General features: G+C 45.3%; 1 protein-coding gene and 1 long non-coding RNA gene across 7 annotated transcripts in view; one reads left to right on the top strand and one right to left on the bottom strand.

Annotated features, from left to right (window-relative positions):
• MVB12B (multivesicular body subunit 12B) overlaps positions 1-19,679 on the top strand; it is a 182,806-nt gene that overhangs the window by 111,320 nt on the left and 51,807 nt on the right. The window lies entirely within an intron of this gene.
• On the bottom strand, positions 11,202-19,098 carry LOC148754950 (uncharacterized). The gene is made up of 4 exons (XR_016019283.1): positions 14,728-19,098; positions 13,851-13,917; positions 13,438-13,528; positions 11,202-12,923 (listed from the first exon to the last, which is right to left on the bottom strand). It is a non-coding gene; the product is annotated as an uncharacterized LOC148754950 (long non-coding RNA).

Below are 19,679 nucleotides of genomic sequence, written 5' to 3'. Positions count from 1 at the left end.
CAGTTACTGCCTGGGAATGTGAGATTTCCACAGGGCCCAGGTGTTACTGCCACCAGTGTCATACAGATTGTACTGACTATATTCTGGTCTTCAGAGTATTTTTGGTTAAGTTCTACTTTTTAGCTAGTCCAGTCTTAAAGGAAGTTTAATAGTAATGGTAAGGTCAGTATGTTTAACTACCTATAAAACTAGGGTGACTAGTTAAACCAAACCTAAAGAAATGCGATGTGGAGCCCAGAGCAACTTCCAAGAAGCAGTATCGACTAAATTCTCCGTTTGCTTGGCCTCCATAGTACTTCAGAAATTTGAAACTTTTCCCATACCCTCTTTTGTAGAATCAAAATATATTTTTGTGAAAAAGAAAATTCTATGAACAGGAGAATGCGTAAATCAGACATGATTAAAAATATTTGTTCTAATGCAGTAATAATTTGGTAGTAATGCTTTCATCAGGATAGCTTAAGGCTACATTAAGTGGACAGACTTTATATGGATTCTCTCATTTTAATCTTCAAAATGCTATCTAATGTCTCATTAAGACTTGCATATAATGTATCTTAAGTACAGTCATTAAATATAGTTTAGGGAGATTTATGTTCAGATATTGCTTAAAGATGTTTTAATAGGCCCATTTACTCTGATGATATTAATGAGCTCTTAATACAGACTAAGCTTCTAAAACTCGTGGTAAAGACTCCAGTCTGAACACAACAACTTGGGACTCGTGCCTGGTTTGGACGAGAGCCCACGGGTCAACCCCACTGACCCCCCAGGGTCAGTGTAAGTCCCTCTGACAAGCCCTAAATTTCGGAAAAGATCTCCTAGGACTTGGTCTGGCTGCTGACTCCAGAGGGTTCCATTTTTCTGCAATATTGAGACCAATCCTTTCTCTCCCCCTGAAACCAAGTACAGGACATGTGCTAATTTGGCCAAATTGTACATGTCGAAGGTCATTTGGCGTTGACGCTCCTGGCGGTGGCAGTGGGGCATGGGAGGATTGACGAAGGCTGTTGCTCTGCTTCTCTTGTAAGCCTCTGCCAAGGAGGGTGTGCGGTCTGGCATCGTCCTGGGAACAGCTTCGATCTGCCATAAGTGACCTGTAATGGTCACGTGGGTGCGCGTTCACCTTTCAGGCATTCGTAGCCACCGAAATATACGTAATAAGGTGGCCCTGCTAATTCAAAACTAGAAAGAAAAAATCCAGCCTAACAGGAATCTCTGTGTGCCCCATGCACGGGTGTGGTTGTCCCCCAGGCCCCACTTTTAAACGTGTCACAAAACATCTCTGTTGGTATTTCCTTTTTCTTTCAGAGAAATATTGAAAAGCAGATTTTTGAGTTTCAGTTATTTTAAGGGGAAAAAAGAACCTATGAGTTCAGAGACTTTTCTAATTACCAAATTGGTTTGTTATAAAAAGATAATAGCAAATTTCTTCTTCTCATAATTGGACATTTCTTCCCTGTAGGCTGCTGCACGCACAGCCCGTGCATACACAATAAGTTGTGCTTTTGAAAAGCCATAACTAGCTAATAACAGCTACAGTGTCATCAGAGAGTAATGGTGGGCTGATTAGCATAATTAATGACAAATGGTGGTGCGGAATTGGTGGATTGGTTTAGGGGATGATGAATGCGGCACGGCCTGGGCTGGGGCCTGCCAACTAGGCCTCGCTGGCTGTCAGCCCTTCTGTTCTCGCCCAGGCAGCCCTCATTAGTCACGATGGGAGGTGCCAGTTTATATTCTGTTTGGAGCACAGAAAACTTAATAATCCAGGCGAAGGTGGCTTTCCCTTTTTCCTCTGTATTTACTCACAAAAATTTATTCTCGCTCATTCCCATTGTGGCTGAACCATGAAGACACAGCTATTTCAAGATGCTCCCATGATGTTTGAAGGGCAAACAAAAGGCAATGTAATAGACACGTGTATCGCAACACTCTCCTCTGACCATGGACGAATCACCCCCATTAGGAAGATTCCTGCCTTATGAACCCCGTTTATCTGAGTATTTATAAGGGGGAAAGAGATGAACCCAGTAAGCTATACATTCTGTCCTGAAATAAGACTAGCACATTTATCTTTGACTCGATTAATCAGATCTAATTTGCATACTCAAATGAGACTGATAAAAATGGATTTACCTTTTAACCTTTAGAGGGGGAAAAGTAGTTCTCTGCAAGATTTCTGGGGCTATCTTTCCTTAACCGATAAGAAGCAACTCCTTTATCAATAAAGATGAAAATCCTTAATTTGCATTAGTGGATGAGACTAATTATTATATAGTTAATTAGCATCTGGAAATGAGGATTATCTTAATTACAAAGCACAATTTCCCTAATAGCTACAAAACTGTAAGTTTGATCCGTGTGGAAATTGGTAACTATTATTATGTAATTAGCGATAACATTAATAGTACAGAGTTTTTAGGAATAATTTACATATGCAAATGTAATTTACCTGCGCCAAACAAGTATACCATTAATGATTAGAGCATGATAGAGCTGACTGAAAGTTCCAGATAGCTGAATGGTACCCATTACACCAAGTATCTAGATTATTAAGCAGTAAGGTAGGTACGATCTTTTCTATTTAAGAGGTCAGTGTGGATTTTGTTTCAAGAATTAATAGCCGTAGGGTTAAATATATAATGAAGCCAACTGCTTGGGGAAACAGCTGGCTGCACAGTCATCTCCTTGACTTTGACTACCTCAAGCTTCTCCAACATCCCTTGAATCTTAGACATACTTTCCCTACACATTTTAACATTTCTGAATATTGGATCTGTCTGAAAAGCAAAGTGTACTTTTAAAGCAGTAACGCGCACATATGAGGACAGCAAATGATGAAATTGACGGTGCAGCTTACAGCTCTTGAGGGAGAATCCAGAACTTTCTGGATTTTATCCGTATGTCCCTGGTCTCCTCTCATCAGAGCTGCTGCTTTATCAATGTCGCGTCTGCTACCCATCAGCTCGCTTCTTCAGGCTGTGGCAGTGTCCCAAACGATGGGGCGTGTGCCCATGAGGGAGCATGGATGTGGATGGCCATTTTAGGGTTTTTTGTCCTATTTCACCCATAATAGCCTACCAGAGGAGAGCCTTGTTTGGAATAAGAATAAAGTCAGTCTTTGCTAGGTTCTGCTGCAATGACACACATTTCCCCAAATCAGTCCCCAAATCACAGTGGCTGACAACACCACCATTTTGTATGTCACTCAAGTTCCAAGTTGGTGATTGCAGATGGGTGGGATCTTGCTCCTGTGTCTTCTCATTCTGGGACCCAGGCTGAAGGAGCAGCCCCTATCTGCAACATGCTAGTCTTAGGATAGAGAGAAAGAGCAAGAGACCTGGAAGAAACGCCCAGTGGCTCTGCAGGCTTCTAGTCAGACATGGCAAGGCATCCAGCCCAGTCAACGTCGGTGCACAGGGGTGCATCCTCTTCCCCAGGGCGGCCTTTCCGTGGCAGTGGGAGGGGACGGTCAGACTATCACAGGGAAGTGGGACCACATACTCAGGAATGGTAATTTAGAGTTTTAAATAGTGAGTTTCAGGGGTGGCTGGTTAGTTCAGTTGGTTAGAGCGTGGTGCTAAGAACACCAAGGTTGCCAGTTTGATCCCCGCAAGGGCCACTGTGAGCTGCGCCCTCTTAAAAAAAAAAAAAATGAGTTTCCGAAAAAATGAAATTTTAAAAAGTGAAAGTGAATTTTAATTTTTAAAAAATTTAAAAAGTGAGTTTTCAGATGTAAAGAAAAATGTAAATTCAATGACTATACTGGGAAAAGTAAGTAAAGCTAGGACAAGAGACACTGTGTCCTAAAGTTTGGGAAACATTGACCTCTATAGTGTCTGTAGCTAATCTTCAAGTCATCAGGAGCTGAATTCTCCTGGGATAGTTGGGTGTCAGTTCAGGGATTTTCACAGGTGTTCCCGTGTGGTAGAAACAGCACTGCTCTTTGGGGTTTACGGCTTATTTGAACCACCTCCAAACTTCAGGAAGTCACTTCCTTTCTCTGAGATTCAGTTTTCCCAGCTGCAAAATGAAGCTGTTGGGCCAGGTGGTCTGTCTTGCTGCCCTCCTCTCCTTTCCCACGGGTGGAACAGAGGTGTTCCAGAAAGTTCTGCCTCAGGGCTGGTGGGACTCAGCAGTTCCTAGTATAAGAACCTAAAGGAAAAGTTTGTTGCTAGACAGAACAGTAAAAAAACAGACACAGACTTTTCTGAATTATAAAAGTAATGTGTTTAACGTGTTCATTCTAGATAAGTTGGAAAATACATAAAAGTATAGAGAAGAAAATCAATATTCGTAACCCGTTATCTAGAGAAACACGATTCTAGGGTAATTCTTTCAACTTTGTTCCTATACCATATACATTTATGTATAAAAGTATGTAATGTCCTTTATCTAACCAGTCTTCTGTGACTGGATACTTACATTGTCTTCACTTTTAAAACTAATACTTTGGTGAACATTCCTTCAGATAAATCTTTGTTCTTTAGGGTAAGTGTGCACATTGAAGCATTTTGATATGTAATGACAAATTTACCACCAAAATAGTTGAATCCATTTACACTCCACATATGCAAGGAATTTCAAATCCTCCCCTTCAGCCTTACTAACTTGCTGTTATTGTAAAATCCTTATCAGTTGGAAAGATGAGATGGCATCTTACTGTTAGTTTCCATCTCCTTGACTGCTGGTGAGGGGTTCTCTTCCCTCTGTTGATTGGCCATTTGTACCCTCTCCCCACCTGCTCAAACCTTGCTTCTTCTCTGTTGAAGTCTGGCTTTTGTTTATTGACTTGTAGCAGCTCCTTATGGAAAAAGGTCTGTTTTTGCTCTCATATTACTACTGCTTTTTTTTTCCAGTTTGTGGTTTGACCTTCAATTTTGCTTTTCTTTGTATTTCATGCATTTACCATCACATTTTAGAAAGGACTTTACTATCTCATGGTATATTCTGACACCTTCTTTTTTCTTTTCTTTTTTTAACATTTAAATCTAATATTCATCTGTAATTTGTTTTGACGTATGACCTAAGGCTCTAACTATGTTTTTCCAAATTATTTATCATTGTCCCAGCACCACTTACTAAATAATCTTTCATTTGAAAACAATCTTATATTGCCCTCATGTTATCTGCTATGATATATTTTGTGGCTTGTGTCCTGCTCCACTGACTTGAATGTATATTCTAATGGGAAGATCACACTTTTAGTTATTATAAATGTGTATGTTTTGATATCCTGTCTTATTATTCTTTGTAGTTGTTTTTCAAAATGTTTCTGGAAATTCTAGCTGAATTTTTACCCAGTTGAAATTTAGAATCACTTTAAGTTCCAAAGAAAAATACTTTCAAGATTTTGATTGAGAAATTATTGAAGTTATAACTAATTTAGGGAAGATGGTCATGTTCAAAATACTTAATCTTTCCTTCTAGAAATGTAATCTAACTCTTCCAATTATTCAACTGTTCCTTTATGTCATTTGGTAAAGTATTATAGTTTACTTAATTCCTAGGTTTAAAATTTTTTTCTTGTTGCTTTGCCCATTCTGTTTTAACTAGGAATTGTATATGTGTGTGTGTATGTCTGTGTGTGTGTGTGTGTGTGAGTGTGTATAATTTTTTTTAATACTGTTGGATTTTGAATATTCATTTTGTATCTGGCCACCTCTCTGTACACTTGTTATTTCCAGTAGCTTCCTTGATTTACTTGGGTTTTCTCAGTAGAAAACAACATTATCTGCAGATATAAGTTTGTCTCTTTGATAACATTAATACCTCATTTCATTCTCTTGCTTCGTATTATTGGCCAGAGCATCCAAAGCAGCAAACGGTAGTGGCAATAGCTCGCATTCTTATCTGGAGCCTGACTTCAGTGGGGATGTTTCTAGTGCTCTGCCATCAAGTCTGAGATAGGCTGGTAATTTAGAAGAGACAGTTTGATCATGCTAAAGAAGTGATTCTTCTAGTCCTGTTTTCCTGGGAGTTGTTGTTGTGTTGTTGTTTTTTTAATTAAATTCAGGCACTAATTTCAATTTCATAGAAAAATTACTTCTGAATCTATCAGTACAATATTGTATTCATTCTCATTTAACTTTCACACAGATCATTTTATTTTGATAATTTAGCATTTAGGACATTATTGTTATATTTCTGAAATAAATCCTACTTTACTGTGGTGCATTATTCTTTAAGTATAGTACCAGATTTGAGCTGTTGTTATGTAAGTTAGGATTTTGGTATTTTATGTGTTTTATAACATAGGTGAGATTGGGCTCAGTGCTTATGAAGATATTATTTTTCAGTGATCTATGACTTGGAGTTTATTTCTTTCAAATATAAGAATATTTTTAAAGTATTGTAATTTCTGTTCCTTGTGGGGGCAGGGGGGGATGAAAAGAAATTTCCCTATAAAAACTAATTGGACCTGGAAGCCCTTGAGGGAGCTAAGGTTATTTTGGGAAAAGGGACAATTTCAGTTTCTTTCACAGTGATTGATATTTTTTCAGGTTTTCTGCTTTTTCTTGAGTCAATTTTGTCATTTACATTTTCTTTGAAAGAAAAGTCATCCCTTTCATCTAAATTTTAAAGTTTAGTGGTACAGAATTGTGCCTAAGAGTTTTTGATTTTAAAATTAATATACCTGTAGTCAAATATATACCTAATGTTATTTTGTTCTCCCTTTTTCTTGGTTATTCTTGCTAAGGATTTGTTTTATTTATCTTTTCAAGTAACCAGTTTTTGATTTATTCATAAAGGCATTAGGCTTTTGCTTTATGTTTCATTATTTAATTCTATCTTTATTTCCTTTTTTCTAATTTGGTTTTGCTTATTTTGTTTTTTATAGCTTCTTGGGTTGGCTACCTCATTTGTTTTCAGTTCTTTTTTATTTTTAATTCAAGAATTTAAAGCTATATAAATGTTTGCGTATTTTAGATGTTATTTTGATACATAGTATTCACATTTATAAATGTATAGTAATTTTAGTTTTGATTGCCTCTTTGACTCAAATATTACAAAATACTTTTTTCTGAGTTATTGAGATTTGTTTAACCTTTTCTTATTAATTTCTAATTTTATTACACGGTGGTCACAGAATGTGGCCTGTATAATTTTTTATTTTTTAGAATGTATTTAGACATTCTTTGTCACCTACTATCTATTTAGTTTTATTAAATGTCCCATTGACATTTGAAACTATGTCTTGTTTCCGTAAGGCACAATGTTTGAGATACACACGCGCACACACACGCACACATACACACTTGAAAAATATGTCTTCTTTCTGTAAGGCACAATGTTTGAGATACACACACACACACACACACACACACACACACACAAAACCATTCTTTGATCAAGTAGGTTGGATGGATATATCCATATCCATAGCCACATATACATCCATCCATCCTAGGCCAAAGAATGGTAACTTTTATTGTTTTGTAAATTTCTTCTTATGTCATTATCATTTTTGAGCATTGTTTTTATTTTGTTTTTTAGTGTAGTGTTAGGCCCTGAAGGTTTATGACTGTGTGTTTTACTCTTCATCAAAGTAAAATTATCCCTTTTTGTTCCTTTTCGTGTTTTTGGCCTTAAGTTCCATAATGTTCTTGTCCCATGATGGCTCTCAGGCACTTTGCAGGGGCACCAGACCCTGGCTATGGGCTCTGTCGCTCCTCCCTCTGCTCTGGCCAAGCATGGCTCCTCTTCAGGCCTTTTGGTTTCCTCCTGCCCCAGAAAGCCTTCCTGTTCCCCATCCAGATCCTCCCCAGCCTCGGACTTGCACTAACCCCTCCTCTTCCTGGAAGCCATCCCTGCTTTCCTCTGGTTCCTTCTGTGACCACCTCCAGCCTACCTTTGTACCTGAGTATAAGCACACCTCTCTCAAGCGCCCTCCATAGGTACGTCAGCTGCCCTGCATCCCCTTTGCCCATTCCTTGTGGGCAGGAGCTCTGCTTTCAGAGTTTCCCCAGTCCCAGCACATGGGGCCAAGTCCAGCTCAGTTCAATCTTTCTTTGCTACATCGTTATCTTGTTATTAAAGGGGCTGATTGCTGCTACTAGACTCTTCTGTTCTTAGAGTTCATCATGAAACACCAACTAATTCATTTTTCTTTTAATTACTTTGATCATTGGAGGTGCTCTTTGAAAGCTTTCCCCCATTCCCTGGTGATACTCCAGGGACACACACAAGAACACTAGGCAGCATGGCGTAGAGAGGGGGTAGGGGCTTTGGAGACCCCCTCCTTCCAGGCTGGGCGCGATCCCATAAATTGCAGACGCTTTCATTCAGGCTCACTGCTTTCCTATCTGTGGCAAGAAAACTTATACCTCTCACACAGGGGCAATGAGAATTCAACAGGGACATCAGTCGTGCAGCAAACAGTTACTGAGAACTGCTGTGTGCCCAGCCCAGAGAACAAGTCTGGTTGGTAACATGCCCTGTGTGGGGCAGAGCCTGGGGGCAGTCAGTGGTTGCTTGGAGAGTGAGGGGCCCCACACACACCAGATGGATATGACCCACCACCATGAAAATTGAAATACAAACTGTGGAAATCAGATGCGCTCTTCAGTTTGTTGAAGTGGGTCATTGGCGAAGGCTGGGTGACCGCAGGCACACAACGCAGACGTCCACAGAGCGATCCTGGCAGATGGGACCACAGAGATCCGCGGGCCGTTCTCTTTCAGGCTGTCTGTCTGACAGACAGGCCCGGCCTCCCTGGTTTCCTGTCATTAACGTGGTTTCGGATGAGAGTGAATATGCCCATAGTACCTCCTTGCTAAGGCTCATTTCCAGAGGAAGGCAGAGAGTCATTCTTCATGGTTAAAAGTAAGGACAGCCTGTAATTTAGGCAAATTTAGCCACTTCCTACCTTTCCTGCCCTGAGTCCCACGGGCAGCTGTGCTCAGGTTGGGGTGAGTTGTGTGGCGTTACCTGCAATGAGAACAACTGGCTTCTGTCCTCTCTTGACCAATCTTGCCATGGAGAAGCAAGTGACACCTGTGTCTATTTGGTTTTAGCAATAACAGTTAGTATTTATTGAGTGAAATCACTTCCATTGTATGAACTTATTTAATCCTCACAACCACCCTGGGAAGCACATGGTATTATAAACGAGGACCTGAGGTTCAGAGAGGTTTAGTGAGTTTCCCAACGTCACACAGTAAATCACCCCCAGGGTGCCTCCGTTGTGCCTTCCACAGAATTCTGTCATCACCTTTCACACTCTGCTGCTCTTAGTGTTAAGTTTCTTTCTCATTTCCTAGACTGCACACTCCATGAGGGCAGTGCTTGGCTCTATCAGTATGTACCCCCGGCCTCCTGGCGTGTGTAACATCAGAGTTGACTGTGAGGGCTCTGCCGTCAAGTTCATGTCACCATCCGGTCTCCCCTCTGGCTGACAGCCTGGGCCTGGGCCCCAGCAGAGGCTGCGGAGAAGCGCGGGCAGGAAGGCTCATTAGGCGACGGGCTCTGCTGGGGACGTGCAGCATGTACAGCAGCGACCCAGGGCCCTCCCTGGGAAGGGAGGCCTGGCTCCCAGGGAGGCGAGGGGCGAGTTTCCTGTCCTCTCATTATACAGCCTAACTAATGGCCGCCTGAGCTTGCAGATCTGTCCAGGGACCAGTGGACTCTCCTCTTGCTCCCAGAGCAGCCTGGGAAGCCAGCCCCCATCGCGGCGGCACAGATGGCAAGCCCAAATGACAAAGTAAACTCCAATATGTCTTGGAGACACTGTCAGCCTGCAGCTTATTTGTCATGTCATGGCAGTCTCCTGGATCTAGGACGCCCTCCCTCCCGGTCCTGCTCCCTCCCCTGGGTGAAGATTAGTTACAGGAAACCGCTTATTATAGGGTTGGGGGTGGGGTAGAGACAGGGTTTCCAGAACAGACATTGGTCGTTTTCTTTCGTGATTGGGAAGCGAATAATAATAACAATAACACTTAGCTGGCATTTATGGAGTGTCAGCCCCTGTTCTGAGCACTTTACCCAAACCATCTCTTCTACTCTCAAAACATCCCTAAGAGGTATAGGTCATTAATCCCAGCTTACAGATGCAGAAATGAAAGCACAGAGAGCTTAGTTGATTTACCCACAGTCACACAGCTCAGGCAGGCTGGTCCAGCATCTACTCTTAACTTCCACACTCTGTTGTCCTGGGTGTGGTTGAGGTTGGAAGGGCATTTGTCCCTTGCTCAGGGCTGGTACCCAAGCAGAGAAATGGCACCTGGAATCGAGGTCACTAGGGCAGCTGAACGATCCCAGGGACACCCTGCAGGCCTTGTAGTTGCAGACATGAAACAGGAAGTGAGGGGTGGGGGTGGGGGTGGGGACCATAAGGCACGGGCATCTCAGCTCTCTGGCCTTCTCCCACCGGTGACTAGGCGCCATGGTGACAGGCTATGGTGCTGCTGGGCGTAAATGCCTGTGTCTACCACAGGGTGTGGCCTAGTCCTCATTGGTGACATCTTTGCTTCTCTGGAAGGGCAGGGGTCAGAGGAGGAGCATGAGGCCTGGGAGGCCTAGTGGCCCCCAGCTCTGCCTTCCCCCCCCAAACTATGACCAGGAGCCAGGCCCTTCACCCTCTGGGCCTCAGTTTCCTCCATTGTAGAAACAGCAATGGAGGCAGGAAAAGCCTCCTCAGAGGATACAGTGAAGATTCAATGAGCTGAAGCTTGTCAAGTGGCCTGGCCCACAGGAGGTGCTCCCACTGCAGAACAGTGAGGGGACTTGTTTAAAGGGACCCACCCCTCTGCTTCCGGTGAGGGAGTGGGCACTGTTGAGGGGGTGATTCTGAGAACTGGCTGCACCCGTCAGTCCTTTAGTGCTACAAGGAGGAGCATGGAGACCAGACCGCAGCAAGGCTCTGAGAGAAGTGGATTCAATCACGCCTATACCCCCAGCCTCACAGGCAGCAGTAGTTCAAACACGCTGGGGGCAGGCGGCGGAAAGGGGACCTCCAGGGTGGGACTGCCCTCTCCCTCAGAGAGGTGGGAAGAGACAAAACTCTGGAGGGCCTGGGCTGGGTGCCCAGGACATTGTCCTTTGAAAGCATTTATTTATCTTTGGGATTTAGCTTTAGAGATGAGCAGGAACTCACAGCCTGTGGTGACAGGTAAGCAATGAAAAGCCAGGTGCATATAAAGAGCAGATTACGTGAGTCGTGTGATTGATCCCAAGCTGTTTGCTGAGTCTCTGTGTAAATTCCATGCAGCTTGGTTGATTGTGGACACCTGGAATGTCGTGGGCTTGGCGGTTATAAAAGTCATTCCTCAGCCCCCCTTACTGGTCGTGCGGAAGTTGTGTGGAAAGACCCCATTCCCAGCAGCCCCAGGACGAGTGGGAGGCGGGGGGGGGCTCAACTTGTCAAAGGCTTCTTCAGGTGCTTGGGGTATCAGTGACCAACAGAGGTCCCTCCTTTTTTCTGGTAGATGAAAAAAGGAGAGTGCCCCAGAGGATCTCCACGTCACGAATGTGCACACAGATGCACACCCATGTGGCCACGCACACATGCAGGTTTGCACATGTACCCACAAGCAGGGCTCCCAAGTAGAATTTGCATTGTAAAAAATGGACCCGGCACAGTTCCCGGTATTCAGGCTCAGGCTTTTCAGCCAGTCATTTGTTAAACCCTGAGCCCTCCTCCCCGCTGGTCACTCTGCTTGATTCTGGGCCATAAAAGGCGAAGAAAACAGGCCCTGCCCTTGGCCTTGGGATGCTTTCCCGCTAGTGCATCTACTCCGGCCAGCGCTCAGCTTCATGTGTGCACAGGCGGATGGGCCCTCGGAGTTGGCCTGGGAGCCAGAGAGGCATGTTCCCCGTTGGAGCACAGTCTGTTTGGTGATTTTGGGGCAGCCAACCTCCACGGGGCCTCCAGGTTGTTTGGCTGTACTGGAAATTGGTTATGTTCCGAATGTTGCTGGAAATAACAAGGCCTCTGTTCAGCCTCTCTGTGCTGGGTTAATAAGTGGAAAGTGCTTCAATCAGCGGAGGAAAGAAAGCGTTGTCGGAGCCCATTTCCCCCATGCCTTTCTGTCTGACACGTATGTTTGGGTGTGGGGTGCAGGGGCCAAGGTGCATTGGGTTTGGGTGAGTTTCTTGGCTGAAGTCATTGGAATAGTAATTAAAATATCTTGGGGAGAGGGGAAGAAGGGAAGTTCAAGGATAATTGCTAACTGATGCCAAAAATAAAGGAACTGTGAAATGCTTAGCAAATTCACAAATCTTTCTTTTCCAGTCATTTCTGCAAATTGCAGTCCAGTTCTTTCTCTGGGATAAGTGACCTGCTAATACTGCGGGGAGAGGGGGAGTGGCTATCGGACATGGTTTCATTTTAAATGGCCTGGATTCAAGTCCCAGCTCTGCCCCTAAGACAAGTCACTCACCTTCTTTGAGCTTCAGGTCACTCTTCTGTCTAGTGGGGATTGTGGGAAAGACTAATTGAAGAAAAGACACACTGAAAGTGCCTTGTCAGCCGTCAGACACACAAGGATGACAAAAATCCCGATTTCTTCAACTCAGCAGGTTTTTATTGAGCATCCATTTTTGCCTGTGCTGGTGTCACATATACAAACCCCATGGAAGTGCCACCTCCCTATGAGCCCTCCCCAGAACAGCTGGTCCCCCGGGCATCCCTGCCCACTTGGTGGGTCAGCCCTGCAGGCCAGGTGAATGAGCAGGGGAGAAGGGAGAAGGAAGAAGGAAGCCAGCTGCGTGGAGGTGGGCCAGGGGCCTGGCGGGGGCAGGAAAGGGACTCGAGTGCTCAGGTGGAGTAGCGGAGGCACCGTTTGCCCCGGCTGTGTTCTCAAGTTTGAGTTTTATTTTCAGCTCTGAGGTTAGAAATTTCAGTGACTGTTTCCTCTCCTCCGACTCGGACTGTGAACACATCCCGTTCCCAACAGCACTGGCACTCGTGTCCCCTGGAGCTGCGTGGAAGGGGTGTTTAGTCACAGAGGCTTGGCCTCTGCTCACCTACAAGGTTCATGCGTTTCTTTTTGCCATGCCACATTTTCACACACACACGCGCGCACGTGCACAGCGCACATCCTCACATGCATGTTTGCACACATCACACACACACACACATCCTCACGTGCATGTTTGCACACACATGCACATCCTGACATGCATGTTTGCACACATCACACACATGCACACCCTCACATGCATGTTTGCACACACGTACATCCTCACATGCATGTTTGCACACATCACACACATGCACATCCTGACATGCATGTTTGCACACACGCACATCCTCACATGCATGTTTGCAAACATCACACATCCTCACATGCATGTTTGCACACATCACACACATATCCTAACATGCATGTTTGCACACATCACACATGCATGCACATCCTCACATGCATGTTTGCACACATCACACACACATGCACACCCTCTGGCCCCCTTTATCTCTGAATCATCACCAACCTGGTTACCATCCAGGCCCAGGGTGAGGGTCCATCAGGCCCTAAGAGAGAGGAAACGAATGTCTCATGTCCCACGTCCCATCCAGGAAAATCTAAAAGAGAAAGACGAACATGTAAAGTAAAGCTCAAACTTCCTTGGTGCCACTTAGCACCCATTAGCACCTTCCTTTGGTCCCTTCAGCAGTTTGAAACTATCTCTCTTTAGAGAAATAGCCTTCCTGCTTTAATTTCCAAACTTCAAAGATTACTTTCGAAATAAAGTTTTTCCAGTGAAATTCCAAAGGTTTTACACATGTGTGAAAGGAGGAGTTTGGCTGTTAAAACGTGTTTGCACCGCCCCTCGGTCCCCACAACTACAAAGGCTCCCCGATCGCCGGCACTTTGTTCTCTTAAATTCTGTACCCACTCACTCACCACCAGGTCGCACGTTGCTGCAGCCTCTTTCCTCCCTCCCCCACGCTGATATTTGGTCAGTTAAAGCCTAGTGGGACAAAGTAGTTTTTAAAATTATTATTACTGGAAGAAATTTCCGTGTTTGGGCACTGTTCACAACTCTGCAGCTGCTCCCCTGAACCCCCAGTCTCTGTAACTGTGAAAACCACAGTGGCCGGGGACTGGCAAATGGAACGGTGGCCCTGGCCATATCCAAAGGCATTTGAGAGTCAAGATAAGTTTTCAGGGGATATGGACATGGTTCATTTGCACCCTGCATACTATTAGATCCCCAAACCCCCAACTAAATAATTGGGGTGGGGTGAATTTTTGAGCCTCTCATGCTCCATGTTATGGCTTTGCTGTTGTGGGTGAATTTAGAACAATAAACTTTGAGAAGTCATCTTGAAAATCTCTTCCCGATAGGGTAATTAGGCCATAAATGTTTTCCCAAGATATTTCCAAATGCCCAAATTTAAAAACAGTCCTTTAGCACATAATTTCTCTCACAAAATGCAGTAATGTAAAAGTGAACCAATTTGATGAATCTTTAGAACTAATGATTCTATACATAAAATTCAACATTATTTATACGTTATTTAAATAAATTTTGTCACTAAAATAAATTCCTCCATATATTACATCACTGTTAATAATTTTAACTGTGAGTTTATGTAAAAAGAGTTGGGCCAAAACTCGGGGTTTTTCTAATCAGGCTGTCGGTGTACTTGGCCGAGGTTGCCATCTTTGCCCCCCCGCTCCCCACCTCAGGATGTCCTAAATGCTGGCATGAGCCCGGCTGAAGAGTAAAGACCATTACAGAGCTGGGGAGGAGAAGGATCAGTTGTTCTTAGGCCACCTTGACTCGGAAGCTTTCTTTCCTTCTGGAATATGAGGTTTGCAAAGCCATTGTCTCCCACAGAGGCCAAGTTCGTCTGCACTGAACATTGGTTGATCCAGTCACCATTCTCCTCCACCAGCTTCTAAAGCCTTGTTAGTCATTGTTTCACCAGCAGCAGCATTGGGTGATAGAGTCCCTCTTTAATGTCCATTTATACAAAATAAAAGAGGAAAAGAAGGCCTCTTAAAATTCTCAAACCATCTTTGCTCTTGGACGTGTTCCCGGCTCTCTGCTTTTATCCTGAAGCATCGAGAATCCTGTGCTTTCTGCTAACATCTTCACACCACCAGTTAACCAGCTCTTCACTCTCACTGAAGTTTCCTCTCTTCCTGGAGGAGCAGTTTTCTCGCCGTCACAGCCCTGGCCACACCTCGCTCCCGAATCCCCGTTCTTATTTCCACACCATGACACGGGGGCCTCGCCCCCTCCAAGAGCAGAGCCCAGCTGCACCCCCAGCCACATTCCACTCTGTAATCGATCCCAGACTCCTTTCCGCACCCCCACCACCAGCTAGGCCCCTTCATTTTTCAGACCATTGGGACCCATTCCCTTCCAGAACCAGCAGTTGGCTCTTTCGTGGAGTCAGTTTTTGTTTTAAATAAAGAAACAATCACTTCAGTGAAGTTACTGCTTTTTCAGGAGGAAAGTGGGGAGTAGCCCAGTTGGGATGAAATTCACGTGCTGAGTGGCTGGCAGGCCTACTGACTGGCCAAACACCCCGCTCACGGAACTCCAGCTTGACAAGTGACAAAGTGACAAATTATTTCGCGTCATGACCTTTGGGATTTTCAGCAGTAAGCATCACGATGTTATATTCTCAGGTACCAAAGGAGAGCCTGTGTCAGGCATTAAGGACAGCTCCCTCTACTTCTGCCTTCTCTGCGTTTCATCTTACCCCAGACGACCCTCAGGTGGACTTAAGGGACATGTGGAAGTGTCCCGTCTCATTCTACAGAGGGAAAAGAGGTGTGTTAGAGTAGCATCCCTAGCTCCTGGCCATTTGAGCTTTTACAGGCAGAACATTGAAAGCCACCTTGTGTTTTCACAACCTTCAGTGAAAAATGAAATCACGATTTGGCACGTGTCCAACCTGGATGGAATCAAGCTGAGAGCCCCAATCACCAGGCTGGCCCCCTTTCTGCCAAAACTAAACAATAAAAACAAGCAAAGAAAGAAAAAAAAAGGTGTGCTTTCAAAGCGTGCCTGTCAAAAGAGGATTTGGAAATTCTTTCGTAATAAAGACTGGGCAGCCTGTTAATGACCCGTGTCCTCTGAGAACCCAGACCAGCAGCCCTGAGCATTCTCTCACCGAGAGGCAACCTTTAACTTTGGGTTCTGGGGTCCCTTCCAGGGCTCTGCTCAAATGGTTTTTCCACTGACCCAATAAATGATTACATAGCCATCAGGAGACCCATATTCAACGCCCGGTTCTGTTACTGGCCTGCTGGGTCGCATTGAGCAAGCCAGTAAACCTCTGGGCCCGGGTGTTGTCATGGTGAAAATGGAACAGGGTCAGCCTCGTGGGGCACAGGGAGGAAAGTAGGATGAAGGAGAGAGATAATGGATGTACAGCCCCGTAGGAAAGTTCCGAAGCGCCACAGGTGTTCGCTCTGTGGTTCGTATAACTTTGGGTCTCTGAGTTCTGTCTCCTCTCATTTCAAAGCTGCTCCCTGCCTGCCAGCATCCTCACTCCACACTGACCTATAGCGTTGCCTCCCTGCAGGGTTTATTTCCCCTGAGGGGTGTGGTTTGTTTTTGTTTGTTTTAATTTTATGTAATATTCCCCCTCTCCTGGAGCTTTAAAGAAAGTACTTTTAGAAACAGGCCCCTGGTTTCCAATTGGGCCTTGTGTTTCATGCTGGTCCCCTCTAGCTGTGGCCTGCAGTCTGTCCACCCTCATTACTGCAGCAGCCCTGAAAGCCTCGTGGCAGAGAAACAACTTATGTGTCCTTTTCAGCTGCTAGGTTCCATCGAAATGTGTCCACACTATTCTGACTAAAGGGTCCCTCTGAAAAAATTCAGGGCAGATTTTCAAGTGGCTAGAAGTCATTACTCGAGGAGCACAGAAAGACTTAAGGAAGAAAGTCAGGAATCCAGTAAAAGTTAGAAATATGTTCCTTAGCTTCAAAACATGAAGAGCTCAATTTGAGTTAGGTAGAAAAAGAAGAAGCCTTCTGTCTGGATTCCAGAAAAGACAGTCACAAGCTACCTGAATTTGTTATCTTTTTGTCTTGCTATTGCAGTTAGAAGCCATAGAAACCCTGAGTACTCAGAAAACTCACTGCGTATACAGAGAAAGACAAAGGACCCATCTGGGTTCCTTTCATCTTGTGAGTGTTAGAGGCTCAGTCCATGAAATGTCTGGACTGAAGAGAAACCCAGGGTTAGGTTATATAATAAGTGATAAATACTCAGTTAGTGAGGAGAGTAGCTGGTTGTGTTTTGGGACTGATATTTCTTGACAACTTGTCTGAGATTATGTCGGAGTGTCATGACGCCGCCTTCTGAGCTAGACAGTCATGGTTACCAGTGCTGGCCGCCCTTTGACCGGAAGCCTGGCTTCCTTGCCCTTCACATCCATAAGATGGTCTGATCCCACTGGCCTCCCAGGGCCGTGACACAGGGTAGGGTCTAACCCAGGGCCTGGCACGAAGTCCAAGGCTTTCACCAAGTGACAGCTGTGCCCAGGACGACAGTATGCCTGCCCGTGCTGTGGTTAGTCCTCATGGGTAACAGTCCTGTTTGTGCAAACAAAGCTTCCCAGAACTGTCCCCCTGAGGCCCTTGCAGTCATCTGGACCATGAAACCCTTACCGAAGCTTAGAGCAGAGTTTCTCGTGGCGCTGTTGTCCCAGAGTCCCTCCGCCCAAGTATCCAGAGGTTTGGGGCTAGGTATTTGCATTTTTCACAAGCATCCCAGGTCATTCTGACACACCTGGGAGGTTGAGAACCTGTTTTGGAGAGAAAGGGTGTATCTCCTGGAGGGTGGGGCCAGCTTTGAGGATCCATCTTTAAAGCGCTGAGGTGGAGCTCACCGGTGCTCACCCTTCTCTTCCTCCCTCATCTGGGCTCTCCCACAGGGTTGCGTGTCATCTTGAGGGACAAGATTGCTGTCCAGAGAGACAGGACTCCTACAGTCAGAGTTTCTTTGTCAGAGTTTCTTTTCGGTGAGCTGGCCTCCTGAGAGGAGTTGCCCTGGTTGAGAAGCAGTGTCCCCTGTGATTTGGGTGATCTGCCTGGACTTTCCATGTGGGGCTCCCATTTGGAACCACTGTTTTTGCCCTGCCTGTGACATCTGCAGTCTCGCGTACTAGGTCTCAGCTGCTCTGGAGGGTGCCCTCCTGTCTCTTTGAGGGACCCCCCCCCTTGTACTCTCCCAAATTAATCTGCCTCTAAATATGGCAGAATTCCACCTGGTCTCATTGGCTTGCCAAGGCTCTTCCTGCCACTGGGTGGGGACCCACTCTCACGGCATAATGAGGCAGGCCCTGGGCAGAAGCAGTTTGAGCTCCGACTTTGCTGCCACCTTGCTGGAGATGTCCCTGTGAAAGCCATGGGCAGTCCGGCCCAGGTTTCTCCACCTGAAAAAGGAAGGCATTCCACCAAATGGACCACCAAACCTCTGGCTTCACCTGCCCATGTCCTTTGATCTGATTATCCTCAAAATTCTAACACCCCTATGTCAGCGCATCAGGTGTGTTTTCATTTGTGCCAGTATAGGCCCTCGATGCTCTATGTTGCTGCTGTGCTTTCCATCTCCTGTGGAAGCAGCTGCTTCCGCTCCATTACATTCCACATCCCCTTCTGGAGGAGAGAGTGATTGGAGGGGTGTGGAGCCCCGAGCAGAGCAGTTAATGTCAGGGCCAGAGGGATGGGCATCCCCCCTGGAGGCTAGGGCAGTGCAGAGGGGAGGAGGGCCAGGTTCTGGAGAGATCTCTGGATGGAGTTAAGAGGCACCATGGAGTCGTAGGAAAGTCAGGCTCCCTGGGTTCGATTCTGCCTCTGCTTCTTGCAGCTGTGTGCTCCTGGGCAGGTCGCTTAGCTGCTCTTTGCCTGAGGGTCCTCTGTAAAATGGGCATGATGGTGGTGGTGGTGGTGGTGGTGGTGGTACATACCTCCCTCAAGGGGTCGTATGAGAAGTCAGTCAACACAGAGAAAGCACCTAGACCAGGGCCTGGCACAGAGCAGAAGTTTAAGTAAGTGTGAGCTACCACCACCAACCCTCCTCTCTGGGATGTAAAGGCCTGGAGACCAATGACAGCCCTGGGCAAGTCCCCATTGCTCCAGGTCCCCAGATTGGACATCCAAGCGGGTGGCAGAGCTACGCATTGGGATCAGGGAAACAGACACAGGAAGCGAGGAAGGGAGGAGAAATCCACCTTTCTCCTTTCCAAAGAGGGCGGGCACAAGGCCTTGCTGCCTTTTGTATCCTCCTGAGTGGGGGCTGGCAGGCACCCCCACGGTTCCGCCTGCAGGCCTGGCTGTGACTCTCCAGGGATCTCCTGCCATCTATTGTCTCTGAATCACACTGCTGGGGAGTCCTTTGTATTGAGTCCCAAGTTTGTAATTAAAACAATCGAGAAACAATTTTCGCTGTATATATATATATATATATATATATATATATATATATATATATATATAAAAGAATAGCTGAACAGGAAGTCTCTTTTAAGCAGATGTTGTGCTGTGAGCCATGTAGAAATATTATTTTATCATCAACCCAGCACAGTTATCTCAAGACTTGAAAGAAACTAAGGGAACGTCTTTTCTACTAACCCAGCGTTTTTTAGCGCCTAATATCATTTCACATTTAAAGGTGACAGCAATATCTTTAACGTTTTTCTATTGGATTAATAACGTTTAATGTTCAAAGCAATAAAGCGAAATGTTTTCGTGAGGGTGCTTTAT

The sequence above is a fragment of the Rhinolophus sinicus genome, chromosome 16 (genome assembly GCF_057876585.1).
Source record: "Rhinolophus sinicus isolate RSI-liver-muscle chromosome 16, RSI-T2T, whole genome shotgun sequence".
In the NCBI taxonomy this organism is placed as follows: Eukaryota; Metazoa; Chordata; class Mammalia; order Chiroptera; family Rhinolophidae; genus Rhinolophus; species Rhinolophus sinicus.
Note: the sequence above shows the minus strand (reverse complement) of the source record. Positions and strands in the feature narration are given on the sequence as shown.